We start from the raw sequence: 16,936 nt of genomic DNA on the forward strand, positions 1-16,936 counted from the left end.
CTTTCCAAATTGGCTGCACCAATTTGCAGTCCCACCAACAATGTACAAGTGTACCCTTTTCCCCACATCCTCTCCAGCACTTGTTATTGTTGGACTTCATAATGGCTGCCAATCTTACTGGAGTGAGATGGTATCTTAGGGTGGTTTTGATTTGCATTTCTCTGACTACTAGCGATGGTGAGCATTTTTTCATGTACTTGTTGATTGATTGTATGTCCTCCTCTGAGAAGTGTCTGTTTAAGTCCTTGGCCCATTTGTTGATTGGGTTATTTGTTATCTTATTGTCTAATTTTTTGAGTTCTTTATATACTCTGGATATTAGGGCTCTATCTGAAGTGTGAGGAGTAAAGATTTGTTCCCATGATGTAGGCTCCCTATTTACCTCTCTTATTGTTTCTTTTGCTGAGAAAAAACATTTTAGTTTGAGCAAGTCCCATTTGTTGATTCTAGATATTAACTCTTGTGCTATGGGTGTCCTATTGAGGAATTTGGAGCCCGACCCCACAGTATGTAGGTTGTAGCCAACTTTTTCTTCTATCAGATGCCTTGTCTCTGATTTGATATCAAGCTCCTTGATCCATTTTGAGTTAACTTTTGTGCATGGCGAGAGAAAGGGATTCAGTTTCATTTTGTTGCATATGGATTTCCAGTTTTCCCAGCACCATTTGTTGAAGATGCTATCCTTCCTCCATTGCATGCTTTTAGCCCCTTTATCAAATATAAGAAAGTTGTAGTTTTGTGGGTTGGTTTCTGTGTCCTCTATTCTGTACCATTGGTCCACCTGCCTGTTTTGGTACCAATACCATGCTGTTTTTGTTACTATTGCTCTGTAGTATAGTTTGAAGTCTGGTATCGCTATACCACCTGATTCACACTTCCTGCTTAGCGTTGTTTTTGCTATTCTGGGTCTTTTATTTTTCCATATGAATTTCATGATTGCTTTCTCTATTTCTACAAGAAATGCCATTGGGATTTTGATTGGCATTGCATTAAACCTATAGAGAACTTTTGGTAATATCGCCATTTTGATGATGTTAGTTCTGCCTATCCATGAACAGGGTATATTTTTCCATCTTCTAAGATCTTCTTCTATTTCTCTCTTTAGGGTTCTGTAGTTTTCATTGTATAAGTCTTTTACCTCTTTTGTTAGGTTGATTCCCAAGTATTTTATTATTTTTGAGGATATTGTGAATGGAGTGGTTGTCCTCATTTCCATTTCAGAGGATTTGTCGCTGACATACAGGAATGCCTTTGATTTATGCGTGTTGATTTTATATCCTGCCACTTTGCTGAATTAATTTATTAGCTCTAATAGTTTCTTTGTAGACCCTTTTGGGTCTGCTAGGTATAGAATCATGTCATCTGCAAATAGTGATAATTTAAGTTCTTCTTTTCCTATTTTTATGCCTTTAATTTCTTTCATCTGTCTAATTGCTCCGGCCAGTGTTTCGAGAACTATGTTGAACAGAAGTGGTGAGAGAGGGCATCCCTGTCTTGTTCCAGATTTTAGAGGGAATGCCTTCAATTTTTCTCCATTCAGAATGATGCTAGCCTGAGGCTTAGCATAGATTGCTTTTACAATGTTGAAGTATGTTCCTGTTATCCCTATTTTTTCGAGAGTTTTGAACATAAAGTGATGCTGTACTTTGTCGAATGCTTTTTCCGCATCTATCGAGATGATCATATGGTTCTTATTTTTAAGTCTATTGATGTGATGAATAACATTTACTGATTTCCGTATATTGAACCAGCCTTGCATCCCAGGGATGAATCCTACTTGATTATGGTGTACAATTTTTTTTATATGATTTTGTATCCGATTCGCCAGAATTTTATTGAGGATTTTTGCGTCTAGGTTCATTAGAGATATAGGTCTGTAGTTTTCTTTCTTTGAAGTGTCTTTGTCTGGTTTCGGAATCAGGGTGATGTTGGCCTCGTAGAATGAATTTGGAAGTTCTCCCTCTTTTTCTATTTCCTGAAATAGCTTGAAAAGTATTGGTATTAGTTCCTCTTTAAAGGTTTTGTAAAACTCTGCTGTATACCCATCCGGTCCTGGGCTTTTCTTAGTTGGTAATCTTTTGATGGTTTCTTCTATTTCCTCAATTGATATTGGTCTGTTTAGGTTGTCTATATCCTCCTGTCTCAATCTGGGCAGATCATATGATGAATATATTTTTTCACGGTAGCAAAGCTTCTTCATCTCTGTCCTCTACAAAAATCTTTAAGAGAATCATCATCGGGCTGGGCTCAGCAGTAGAGCACTTGCCTAGCACATGTGAGAACCTGAGTTTGATCCTCAGCACCACATAAGAATGAATGAATAAAATAGAGGTACTGTGTCCAACTACAACTAAAAAAAATTTTTTTAAAGAGGATCATCATTATTCTAACATTCCTAAAATGTCTTATAATATATGAAAGAGCAATTGCATGTTTATATCACTCTTCTCCTTCAAAAGTAATGGAAAATAACATAGAACTTTAATTAAAACCACCATTTTCAAGGAAACTTGACATTATTTCAAACTACAAAGAAAGAAATACAATAAAATCTTGACCAAATTTTTAAAACGGGGTGGCAGAATCCTACATATACCTCAATGGGAAATTTTTCTGAAAGTAAGTACCACAAATCCTGAAATTCCTACCTAAGTTTCCTTTTATTACAATACTGATATGTAGGGCATGAACAAGTATAAAAATCAAAGGGAATAGACTGTGGCTGTAAAGATCCAGTTTGAAACTACAGAATCACAAGAGTGGTAGGGTAGGATTCATATGATGACACCATTTCTAACTGTAAACAACTAAGTCCATCTAGCAAAGGGGACTACTAGAGATAAAATGCAGTGAAGAAGGGATGCAGAGTCACCAATTCACAAGATTGACAATTTGATGGCTTAAAAGGACTTTGCTATGATACATAATCAGTTTTGGAGTACCAAATAACAAGAGAAATTTTTTCCTAGAAGCAAAGAAAATATCAACTTTTATTGAAAAAAATTTCAGTGCCACAAACATGGGTTAAAAATTGTGTGCTCTACCAAATCACTACCACCCAAGTACGGTCCCCTCCTAACTGTTCTTCAGTAAATGCCTGATAGTGTACAAAGATCAGCAATGGAAACTCAGTATTAAAACTGTGGAAGAAGAAAGAAAAGAAAAGGAAGGAAAGGAAAGGAAAAGAACCCAAGCAAAATTCAAATGATGAACAAGAATTAATGAAGGTGAGAAAATTTTCAATGAAATAGTTCAAAAATATATTTACAGGACTATACATGCACACACATACACACTACTCTTTTATAAAGAACTCAAACAAAAATTACAAAATTCAAAAGAAAAAATAGGGCAGCATGAGGGGGAAAAAGCAAGATATAAGTCAAAAAAATGGAAGCAAAAAATGAAGCATTAGTAACATGAGAAGCATCAAAGACACCAGGGGATCACAGTGGACAAACTAGCAGAATTGCAGCAGAAAAGATGGAAAAGCAGAAACACCCATCTTTATTCATCTTTCATAACAAGAATTCAATAAGTATTATCTAAAGTTGAATGCAATTTAAAATAACTTCTCATTCATGGAAAAATATGCAAATAGCCTTTAAGCATGTAAAATTCATTCATAATAAGAGAAATGCAAATTGAAACTATACTAAGATAGTTACCAAAATTTTGATAATAAATTCTTTTAGCTTTTACTACTGTATAGTAAGACTGAAAGTTGATTGTTTAGTAAACAATTAGACACCCTATGTAGTGCTTGTAGATAGTGAAACCATTATCCCTATGGAGGGAAAATTGAAAATACATGTCTATCTATCTATCTATCTATATATCTATCTATAAGTATGTGTGTGTTTATCCTTTGACCCAGCAGTCCTACTTTTAAAAAATTACAGCAAATATAAAATAAAAAGTAATATATACCCAAGACAATTCATAGCAGCAATTTTTGTTAGAAAGAAAGAAAGAGAGAGAGAGAGAGAGAGAGAGAGAGAGTAAAAAAAAGGAAAGAAGGAAGAGGGAGAAGGGAGGGAGAAAGGAAAGAAAAGGAAAAAAAAGAAAGGAAATTGGTATATCCACACAAATAAATGCTACACAGCTAGAGAAAGGAGTGACCTTCTCTCTATATGCTTCTATGGACTGCTGTCCAGGATGCCTTGCTTAGTGAAACAGAGTAGTATTCATAGTATATTATCATTACATAAGAAAGGCAGTATGACAAATACATTTGCATTCTTGTTTATATGTTTAACAAGAAATCATAAGAGTTAAACAGAAAACTAACTTGTAAATCAATCCCCCAAAATCAAAAGCAAACAAAAGACAATAAACTTTAGTCACATTTCAAACTAGCTGCACAACCAACAACAACTAATTTCAAGTGACTTTAAAACATGGTATTTTTACTCTAATCTCTACAGAAATAACCATTAGGACAAAAAAAGAACATTAAAATAATTTTAACTGCATTTAGTATTCTTATGATTTATTCGTGTGTTCACACACATTTGCATGTACACATAAATACATATACATACACACACACATATATACATGTGCAAATAATTATACTCATGTTACTAGGAAACAAGATTTTTAGGACAACAAGAAAAAAAGAGAAACAAATATAAAATCAGGAAGTTTAAAGTCTATAATTCTGTGTTTAAATTGGATATACAATCTGAGCTCATTTTATATTTCTCTATTTCTAAAAAATATTTATTTCCTAGCCCTGTTGACAAAAATTGGGGAGGACAGTAATGGCAACCCTAGTATATGTATCCCCCAAGTACTATTTCCCAATAAAGGGAACTAGACTTCTAGGAGAAAAGGTTGGTCTCATATCTGGGGAAGGAAATGTACAAAATGAACCTGGAACTTCTTGGGCTAGAAAGCAATGTTCATTGCATTTTGGTCAAAAGCTCAGGAACCAAAGGATTTTTACCAGCCAAAACTGGGAAAATTTAAACATCAAATAGCATAGAAATTAGAATAAACCAAAATATAATCAATATATTGAAATTAATTTAAAAAAACAAATTAGTCAACTTTTAAAGTTGCTAGGACACCATCCTGTTTTCTGAAAACTAACAAATGGGAAATAATCAAGTATTTTCCTGATGTTGCTGGTATGAACCATACTATAGGGTGATAAAATAATAAAAAGGGAAAGAGTTTTTCTTTATAGAATAATTACAAACAATAAAAATTAATAAAGAATTATAGAATGATAAAAATAACTATTTACACTAGATACAGTGGCTCATGATTGTGATCCCAGCGACTCGGGAGGCTGAGGCAAGATTGCAAGTTCAAAGCCAGCCTCAACAAGTTAGCAAGGACCTGAGCAACTTAGTGAAACTGTCTCAAAATAAAGAGTTGGCAATGTAGCTGAGTGATACAGCACTCCAGGGTTCAATCCCCAACACACACACACACACACACACACACACACACACACACACCACTATTTACAACCCCTAATTTTTTTCTCCTGGTAGTGGGGATTGAACTTAGGGATAGTCTACTTCTAAGCTACATTCCCAGTGCTTTTATTTATTTATTTATTTATTTTTGAGATCTTGGGACAGGGTCTCTCTAAGCTGCCCAAACTGGCCTTGAATTTGTGATCAGGCTCCTGTCTTATCCTCTCAAATCTCTGGGATTATAGGCATGCACTACTATGCCCCAATACAACCCCTAATATAATAATAGATCTAAATAATGATTATGAATACTAAAATCATTAAGTAAATGATTAATGGGAAATGTTGAGGATCACACTTACAGAGAATAAATGCACTAATGAATCACTAACATCACTAATTCTAACTCTGGGTTCAATACCTAGCACAACAAAACAACAACAACAAAAAAAAAAAAAAAAACTTCTCTATTTATTTCTTATCCCAATGACAGAAAGTATGTCTAGGTTAATTTTATTTACTATATAATTACAAATTTCTACTGATATCCATTGGCTCTATAAGTTCTTTGAGTACATCTCAATGGATTCTCTGAACTAACACTTTCATAAATTAATTAGCACTTCTAAGCATCTTGACCCCCCCTAGTACATCACTAAATTTATTTGGTGCCTAAGTCTAACTTAATTTCTAAGTAATATTTACATCCTAAGTTGCATACCTGGATGTTCAGGTTATCCTCAATGTTACCCATGTACCTAATCAGTTATGTGTTATAGATTTGATTTATAATTTTTTCTGGCAAGCACTCTAAGTCATCCTACATATGTGTTTATAGTACAAAACTACAAAAACAAAAGTTTTGGGATTTATTTTCATACTGTTTTTTTTAATTATTCCTGTGGATTTTATTCTTAAAAATTAAATTTAAAAAAAAAGAACCAAATCATTGTCCCTTACTCATCATGTTCATCTCTAAAGATATCCCTAAAGATCCTAAACAAAATTTTAACTGCTACTCTCTTTTTCTTTTTTCAATAATATATTGTGTGACAGCAGCCAAGTTTCTAAGCTCATTCATTCACTTACACAGGCTGGGTGTACTATGGTATGAGAAAACCGAGCTCAGAGTCCTCAATACAGTAGGTGTTTTGTGAGTATTTGACTATCAAAGCATATTATGAAGTCCTCTCAATTCCTTCCTCCTGACCAAAACTTTGTTCTCGATTAGATTGATCCAGTTAATTTTGACCTAACAAAAGTTGAAATTCAAGTTAAATTTATTGCTAGATTAAATTAGTAAAAAGAAGGAAAGTCACTAATCTCATTTACAACCCATTAGAAAAAAAGTGTCTTTATTTTACAAATTAATACAAAATAGCAAATACATTTTATTTAAAACATCAGCTTGATCATGTCTGCTCTAATTTGTAGATATTTGACTTTATTTAGATAACTAACTCCTAGTTGTTTCCTCAAAACCAAGCCTTATTAATCTTCCCTCTGAATTAAGTACCAATCAATTTTCTTCCTGCTTCTAGAAAACTTGGGGTCACATTTATGCCCACATAAATCAGTGTAGAGTTAAGAAGTTAGCAGTTCTCTACATTTTTTGCACCAAAATACAAGTAACATTTAAAGTATACTTAATATTCACAATTCAATACAATCTCCTCACTTCAGACTGCCATCCAAGGTAAGGAAGTCAACTGGTTTGCATGAAATTCTGTAACCCTGTATTTTCCCTTCCATCAATCAATATGGTGTTGTAAAACCATCAGTGAAAACTGTTGCTTTTTTTTTTTTTTTTGCGATGGGTGGGTAATTAGTTTTGGTTTTATTCTTGGCTCAGTTTTATATCTTCACATTTGTTTTTCTTTCTTCTTTGATCCACATTTAATTTATCCTATTTGAATTTTATATAATAATCAAATTCTTTCTAGAACAGGTAAGGAATAAATAATCACTCCATGTACCTGCAAAAGCAATCTCTTGTCATTTACCCTAGATAAAGCCTTAAAACTCCTTGTTGCTTCTTAATTATTCTCTATCATATTGAACATATGAGTATCAAAATTTGTGAGTTCCTCATTTTCTTGCTTTATCGGTTCTCTTTTTTAAAATATTTAAGGCTGAATACAAAAAAATTCATACACAATTTAAACTTAGAAACCCATAATAAAAATTAAATTGTTTACACAGATAAAGAAAATGATTGCTGTACAACTTTTATGTCAAATGAATGTGAACTTTCCGGTGCCTTGCATACAGTTATTCAAATAGTAATAACTCAGTTACACAGTAGAAACGTTTAATTGCTCTGATATTAGACTACTATAGCTCAGGCATTGGAACATGAGAATTTGTTTCAGTGCTATTTTTAAAACCACTAATAAACACTTCAAATAGCAGAACTAAGTCTCTTCTCAGTTGAGCCTCCCTGAGTAGCTGTGAAAGAAAAAATGTGTTCAAGAATCACATTTTCATCCAAATCTGAAATGCTTGTTGATCTCAAAAAAGTAGACATCTTAAGTTGGAACTTTTATAAAGTAGTCTAGAGTTTAGTGTTACTAAAAGGAAAATTAGTTATAAAAGTAATAAATGCACAGCATAGCTTCCATTCATCACATTTTATAGTTCTTTCATTTCCCCCCCAAGTTATCTAACCAATCAACAGATAATCTATAATTATTAGGATTTGCCCTATACAAAGTTTGATTTTAAAAAGTTTGACACTTCACTCACCTACTGCAGGACAGAGTATTGCCCATACACAGATACTAAACCAACTGTCTAAGCAATTTCTTGTGTTTAGAAATTCAGTGCCACTATTATGGCTCACAATTTGGCTTATGATGCATCTGTAAGCAAACAGCCTGACAAGCACTCTAGTGTATTTCAGGATGACTGACAGGACACAGTGGCTCAAGCAAGAAGTGGGGGATGGGTGCTCTTAAAGCAACATGCCCAGGAAGGGAAATATCTAACAGCAGAAACAGATATGAAATTCTTTTTCACATTTGCAAAGAAATAATGAATAACTGCCTAGGATCGACTTTTAAACTCAATTTTCACATGTGTTATGTACCCAAAATACTATAAATTTCAAAATGGCTTTGAGAATTTGTATAAGCAGAAATAAAAAATACAAAGCAGGCATGCTATATATTTCCCTGAAGCTCTCAAGTTTCTAAATTTTAAGAATATTCCAATTATTTTTAACAAAAACTAAAACAAGATACCCAGAGAGAAACAGTTCTTATCTCACCTTTAAATATATACCAATAGACCTTACAATAGTAATTTAAGAACAATTAATTAATAAAAGCAATTTAAATATGTTGGATTACTCAGAATTGGTTTTAGACATACAGGAAGGATATCCATGAATTTCTCCCCTACTGCATTGTTTCCTTGTGGTCTACTTCCATGGTTAAATAATAGACCAAAATATTTTAAAATTCCACTAGTGTCAGTTGGAAAATATTTAATCAATACATTGGCTTATTTTTTCAATTATGTAATTTTTTCCTATATTATTTCACATCACTTTGTATCGCTTGATTCTTTGATGATTAAAGTCCTACTTTTTTTAAATGCCATTCATTTTTAAATGTAATCCCTTATTTGGCCAGCTGAGGGCGTCATTAGATTCTGAATGCACACAGCATTGCAACACAACAAGTAGACTTTCCTTAGATAAATGTGTTTAGAAATACTTCTATTTTATTTTGCCTATAGAAATTTGACTTATAAGGTCCACATTAGTGTTTCATGCTTCTTCTCTATGACAAACTAGCATTATTTCTTCCTCTATCAACTCCATCAGATGCATCCTCTGAAAGAAAAGCATTAGAAGGCTAAGAAATAGCAGAGCTGGGTTTAACCATCAGAAAGACTTTCCACAACCCTCAGTTCTTCTGGCACATGAAACCAAACAAACAAAAATCTTACATAAGAATCCAAAATCCCATCAGAAAACCCATAGGAAGCAGAACTAAACTATAGTCTCTTTTCAAAGTTATATATGACATTTGCAAACTGCTTAACTTATATTTTCTTTTTTTAAATATTTTTTTAGTAGTAGTTGGACACAATATCTTTATTTTATTTATTTATTTTTATGTGGTATTGAGGATCGAACCCAGGGCCTCACACATGAGAGGTGAGCATTTTACCGCTGAGCCACAGCCACTTAACTTACATTTTCTTATCGTTTAATATTTGCTAATTGTCCATTATCTATTAGATGCTACAGGTTAATTTTAAAATATATGGTTCCAGTTATCAAAACATTATTATATTTCTCATGAGCATGCAGTATTGAGACTAACACACTTCAGAATCTGCAAGTTCTTTATTTTACAACTAAAATTCACTTAATTTGGAAAGTGAATTCTGAACATCAGTTTGTCTGATTTACCCTAAAAATAAATATTTATCATATAATTTGCTAATTACCACAAATTTATCTTGAGTAAAGATAAAATTTTTTTCTATGCTTAAGCTATTATTATCTCACAGACAACAAGTTTCCTAAGTTCAAACACAGAAAAAATAAAGCAGATCTAAAGACCCAAAGAATGAACTCTTTTTATTCTCCGAGACTTGCCATTAATGACACAGCCTTTATGCTAAAGTATTAAATTTTTCAAAAGGAAATGATCATTCTCTTCCTCAATTCCATTTCAAATAAATAACTGATAACTTCTTTTCCTTTAAAAGGGAATTCTATTTTTGAAAATGAAAACAAGTTTGGGGGTTCTTCATTGAAGAAGTTGCCCTATAAAATTATTTCTCATAACTGAATGTAGCAGTTTTTTCCTCATGTAATAATGATAACGAAGTAAAAATCATATGTTACATTTGGAAACAAAGTATAACAACTCTTCAACTGTTCTTGATTCTTTTATAAAATTTTTATCTTTAATTTTCTAAACTAATACATTATCTATAGTCTAAAATACATTTATATTATTTCTGAAATTAATTTACAGGATGAACATCTAGAAGAAAACTGAAAAATTCATTTTGTCAATAATTTGCATATCCATTTTGCCAACTAGCCTTACATTTTAGAACATACAGATAATTAATTTTTTTCTGTTTTCATAGAATCACTTAATTCCACTTTACTGTCCAACAATGTGTTTGATTCCTTATGCAAGATCTCCTGAATTATTTCTCACTCTGTAGTTTTTCTTTTCCCCAGGTGTCTTAAGAACCAATTTCAAAAGGCTTTTTTAGTCCTAGTTCTATTTCTGGCTTTAAAAACATATTTTTTAATGCTATTGTTTAGGAGGGAGGATAGAGTGAATGGTGAAGAGATAAATACTCATTTAAATACTCCTTTTCCTTTAGCAAAAATGCTTCCATACATTTTATGATCTATTTGAATTTTCAATAATATTATGTATATATATATATATATATACACATACATACATGTATATGTATGTGTGTATGTGTTTGTGTGTGTGTGTGTGTGTGTGTGTGTGTATAAAACTGTTGCTGCAGGCTCATAACAGTATTAACACAATGAGCAAATCTAGAACAAGCCTTTTCTCTAACATGCTTTAGGATTGTAAGTGTGAGGTGCAGTGGCACATGCAAATGAATTATATCCCACAGGCATCTGAAAATGCAAAATCCAAGAACTAAAGAGAAAAATCAATCTTAAAATGTAAAGTTATAGTAACTATCCATCTAAATTACATCCTAATCTATGAGACTAGAAGCACTTTCCCTATATAAATAGAAGGGGGAGAAAAGGTAGCCAAAGAGAGTACTTTACAAAACAAGTACCATGAGTAGTAGGAGACATGTCTTTGAAAAGAATATTAAGAATCATGAGAAAAAATTAAACTCTATCCTCCTTGGTATTATCCACAATGACAACCATTTACCATTTACCTCAAGATATGAAATGAAATCCATAAAGCTACTATGATGAGTAATTACTTCTAAAATTACAGATAGAATCTATAGGAGTGCTAATTATAGTGCTAGATAATTCACTGACCAATTATTTTGTTTTTGTGGGAAAATAATTTTTTCTTTGTAGAATTCTGCGTTTTCAAACCAAATTTTAGAGAGCTACTGTGAGAGACAACAAATGGATTGCCCATTTGTTTTAAAAATGGATAAAGTATCTAAGTTCACACATTTTCATTTAGTTATTTGAATTTGTCCCACCACAGGAAGTCAACTACCACACTCATTATAATAATTTATAATTAGAAAACAAGAAAACACAGTCATAAAATGGAAGCACTTTATAGCTACTTCCAAAGTTGTTATAAAATGTTTAATATAGAAAACATTTAATAGAGAAACATAATGTTTAATAGAGAAAATGAAAGACACATAACACATATTAATAGATTGTGTATTTTTTAGAAGACTAGGTATAGGATAGTTAAAAGATAGAATACTGAACTAAAAGCAAAAGAAAGATAGTAAGTTAAAAAATAAAAACTTCTGGGACGGAGTTGTGGCTCAGTGGTAGACTGCTTGCCTTAGCATGTGTGAGGCACTGGGTTCAATCCCACACAACACATAAAAATAAACAAATAAAGTAAAGGTATTGTGTCCATCTACAACTAAAAAAAATATATTTTTAAAAAATGGAAACCTCTGTCTTGTTCCCATGTAAGACTTCTGGAGTTGTGCCAACCTGCTTCATTCCAGAGCAGAGAGCCACTCAGTTGCTGAGTCTATATAGAGCAAAGGAAATCCTTTCTCCCACGCTCTGCTTCCAAAGATAATAACAGAAAACTAGAGTGATGGGTTTCACTACCAAGTAGCCATGTTTATATTATTCTTGTCTCCCATTGACTCTCTAAAAGTAAAGCCTACTGATTTTGCATAATAAAGCAAAATAAATATACAAAAGCAAAGAAATTCAATTTTGCAAAAATGACAATATCCCTAAATTGTCCAAAAAATAACTGCCATATTCACTAAATGTAAACTATTATATCATTCCTTCAAATTGTACTCAAAAGAATGAAGCTCATCACATAGAAAGGTAAAATAATTAAATTCAATCACAAATTCAATGAATCACATGTCTTTGACTTCAAATGATAAGAGGCCCTCCCCATAGTCTAAATAACCCACATACTCCCCAAAGTCAACTCACTTTTTTCCTTCTGAGTCTTGGGTGCACAGAACTAGATTGATATCATCAGTCAAACTCCTCAGTTGATTTTTCAGAATCAATCAAACACTGATAGAACTGGTCTTTTGTAAAAAGCCTGTGGTTTTGTTGTTGTCATTATACTCATACACCTTCCTCAGGTCCCTTCCTCTCCCTCCTTGTTATACTAGTTAGTGGGTGCCTTTCCAATCAACCTGCCACAACTATCTTTACATACACTATATATATCTACAGTAGTTTTACATGTGCAAGTATTTTTAAATTTATACAAATAGTATTGTACTTCCATCTCTTTCTACCCCACCCACTCTCAGCACTGGTTTTGGTGTCTATCCGTGTTGAACCATGCAGATGTACTAAATACTACAGGTTTGCTTACTCCACACATAGCCCCAACCTGTCTCACTTGCCTATTCCTGCTATGGAAGTAGGACATTTGATTTCCTTCCCTTCTTTGCAGCTCAGATGGCATGTAACAAAAGTCTGACCAATGAGATGTCAGCAGATGTCTGCTAAAACTAAAGCTTTTGCTTTCCTTATAAAAAGGGAGTCAGATATGCTTGCCATGGCCTTTGTTCTTTCCTTCTCCTGACTGTAGTATGATATCTGAAAATAAAGTAGTCTTACTGCAAAGTTCAACAAGGATGACAGAGCTGAATTATAGAAAGAACTTGGGCCCTTGATGTCATTTGAACTGCTTATATCCAGACTTGTTATTGAAGAAAAATGAGTTCCCAACTAATATAATGGATAGTTTGTTCCCTTACTTTCCATTGTGTAGCTTTCTCTCTGATGCATTTATAATGTATTTTATCTGTCCATACCCTATTGAACATTTACATTGTAGCCAACTCTTGCTATGGGAAATAATGCTTTAATAAACATTCTTATACATGTCTCGTTGTGCACCTATGCAACAATCTCTGATATATACAATCTGTTATGAGCTGAATTGTGTCCTTCCAGAACACATATGCTGAGTTTTTCCCATTATCTCAGAATACGACTGTATTTGGAAATAGAGCCTTTAAAGAGGTGATTAAGTTAAAATCAGGCCATTAGAGTAAGCCCTAACTCAATCTGATTGGTGTCCTTAAAAGAAAGGTTGATTAGGACAGACAGAAAAATATCAAAAATTAGCATACAGAGAAAAAAACATAAGAGATGGTGGCCATCTGAAGTCAAGAAAAGAGGTCTCGGAAGAAACCAAACCTGCCAATATCTTGACTTTACTGGGTAAATTTGTATTTGTATATTTGTATTTACACGATAACTAGCAAAGCAAGTGTCTTTTCATTTATTTATTGGTCATTCCAGTTTTCTTTCCTAAGAATTATCTTTTCATGTGTCATTTATCCAATTAGTGAGCAATTCCCACAATAATACTATATAACCAAGTACCCTATAACTCAGTAGCATATGACATTTTCCTCTCTTACTCCTAACTCCCAAAACTTTGAGGGAATTCTTTCTGTTATTCAGGTCACTCTGTGGCATTTGGTTATGACAGCCCTAGCAAATTAACACAATTCAGAAGTCAAATTTCTGGGTTAGAATGTAAATTATTCAGTTTCAATAAACATTGCCAAATTGGTCTCCAAAATAATGCCACCGGCAAAGCATAAGGGGTTCATGTGTCTCCACCTCCACATCACAAGGTTTGCATGACATTTTAACCACTGACAACATGGTAGATCTAAATTATATCTCATTGCTGTTTTAATTTGCACTTTTGATTACCAGTGTTCATTGGTAGTCTCTTTTGAGGTTGATTAGCCAGCCATTCAAGTATCCTTTCTGTGAATTGCTTTTTTGTATTCTTCCTCTATTTTTCTCCTAGGTTGTCTTTTTCCTTATTGATTTGCAAGAATTTCCTGTATACCCTAAATTTAATCCTTTGTCTATAATATTCCTTGAAAAGAATCCTGTTTCATGTGTCTCTTGTCTAGTACACCCTTTTTTGAATATTCTATTATCTTACACGTGAAATTTCTATTTCCTTCACATTCTCATCGATACTACAATAATGCTAGACATTTATTTTTACCTCTAATAAGTATGATATTTATATTTGCCCAGTAACTACTAAAGCATGCTAAGAATCTTTTCATTTATTTATTGGTCATTGTAGTTTTATTTTCTGTGAACTACCTTTTCATATATTGACCCTATTGAATTTTTCCTTATTAGATGATCTTTTCCTTATTAATTTTTAGGAGTTCTTTATAAAATCTTATACTAAGTATTTTTGTTTACTTGTCTTTCAATCAGCTATTTTCACAATAATGTTACTTAACAAAAAATATTAAAACTCAGTAACATAAGACAAAATTTATTCTGCAGACCTGGCTGAGCTTGCTCCAAGCTACATCTTTGAGATCCAGATCTGCTCCATGTTTTTCTCATTCCCCTTGGACAAGTAAGCTACCTGAAGCATGTTCTTCACATGGCAATGAGAGAAATACAAGAGAGGCTAATAGAAAATACAGTTCTCTTAAGGTATATTCTCCAAATTGTTGCTGTCCCTTCTATCTTCATTCCATTAGACAAAATAAGTCAAATGGTCAAGTCTAGTATTAATAGAGTAGGAAAATGCATTCTAGTACAAAAAAGTTGAAAAGTCAAATGATAAAGGGTATAGATATTGGAAAGGAGAAGAATGGGGATCAACAATGCAATCCACCTCATATGGATGAGTTGTAATATATTCTCTCAACTGGTAGCTTTTATTTATCTTCTTTTATGGCATCTTTTTTTATAGAAGAAAGTTTTATGTTAATGTAATTAAACATATTGATCTTTCCTAAATGACTATGTCATTTGGTGGGGGCATATTTTCAGAAATTTTTTCCTACCCTAAGATCAAAACTTGTATTATCCTACATATATCTCCCTAGAAGAATACAATCTCAGGGATCAACAGCCAATACATTTTAAATCAACATATGAAAATCACAAGATTATGTAATATAAACTAAGGATCAAAGTATCAAAGTTAAACAAGTGATCAAATTTAAATACCAAAGATTATTACAGATGACTTTGTTATTTTATTTGGTACTGGGGCTCAAACCCAGGGCTTCAAGCATGCTCAGCAGGTATTCCACCACTGGGCCATGCCCCCAGACCATAGATGAATTTTTGAGCTAAGTCTTTATAACATACTAATGACACAACCTTGGCAAAGAAGAAAAAGACACAAGAATCATAAGGAATTATAAAACTTAACATTCTTTCATAAACAGATATTTATTGATCTAAGCAATATATTCAAAACTGCAAAGAACAAGATTATAAGAAAATATATATATCCGGAACAAGACAGGGATGCCCTCTATCTCCACTTCTATTCAATATAGTTCTTGAAACACTGGCCAGAGCAATTAGACAGACGAAAGAAATTAAAGGCATAAAAACTGGAAAAGAAGAACTTAAATTATCACTATTTGCAGATGACATGATTCTATACCTAGAAGACCCAAAAGGGTCTACAAAGAAACTACTAGAACTAATAAATGAATTCAGCAAAGTGGCAGAATATAAAATCAACACGCATAAATCAAAGGCACTTCTGTATATCAGTGACAAAACTTCTGAAATGGAAATGAGGAAAAACACTCCATTCACAATATCCTCAAAAAAAATAAAATACTTGGGAATCAACCTAACAAAAGAGGTGAAAGATTTATACAATGAAAACTACAGAACCCTAAAGAGAGAAGTAGAAGAAGATCTTAGAAGATGGAAAAATATACCCTGTTCATGGATAGGCAGAACTAACATCATCAAAATGGCGATATTACCAAAAGTTCTCTATAGGTTTAATGCAATGCCAATCAAAATCCCAACAGCATTTCTTGTAGAAATAGATAAAGCAATCATGAAATTCATATGGAAAAATAAAAGACCCAGAATAGCAAAAGCAATTCTAAGCAGGAAGTGTGAATCAGGCGGTATAGCGATACCAGATTTCAAACTATATTACAGAGCAATAGCGACAAAAACAGCATGGTACTGGTACCAAAACAGGTGGGTGGACCAATGGTATAGAATAGAGGACACAGAGACTAATCCACAAAGTTACAACTATCTTATATTTGATAAAGGGGCTAAAAGCATGCAATGGAGGAAGGATAGCATCTTCAACAAATGGTGTTGGGAAAACTGGAAATCCATATGCAACAAAATGAAACTGAATCCCTTTCTCTCGCCATGCACAAAAGTTAACTCAAAATGGATCAAGGAGCTTGATATCAAATCAGAAACTCTGCGTCTGATAGAAGAAAAAGTTGGCTCCGATCTACAGATTGTGGGGTCGGGCTCCAAATTCCTTAATAGGACA

At 33.0% G+C, this 16,936-nt stretch overlaps 1 protein-coding gene across 5 annotated transcripts in view; it reads right to left on the reverse strand.

Moving 5' to 3' along the window:
* The window catches only part of CTNNA3 (catenin alpha 3), a 1,724,633-nt gene that overhangs the window by 1,696,794 nt on the left and 10,903 nt on the right, over nt 1–16,936 (reverse strand). Inside the window, exon 1 of one of the 5 annotated variants that reach the window (XM_081267909.1) lies at nt 8,178–8,298. The exons of the other annotated variants lie outside the window; for them this stretch is intronic. The gene's annotated coding sequence lies outside the window, so the exon portion shown is untranslated. Of the gene's footprint in view, nt 1–8,177; nt 8,299–16,936 lie in introns of those variants that run through there. 5 annotated transcript variants of the gene reach the window in all.

Source organism: Spermophilus citellus (genome assembly GCF_964194105.1).
Source record: "Spermophilus citellus genome assembly, chromosome: 15".
In the NCBI taxonomy this organism is placed as follows: Eukaryota; Metazoa; Chordata; class Mammalia; order Rodentia; family Sciuridae; genus Spermophilus; species Spermophilus citellus.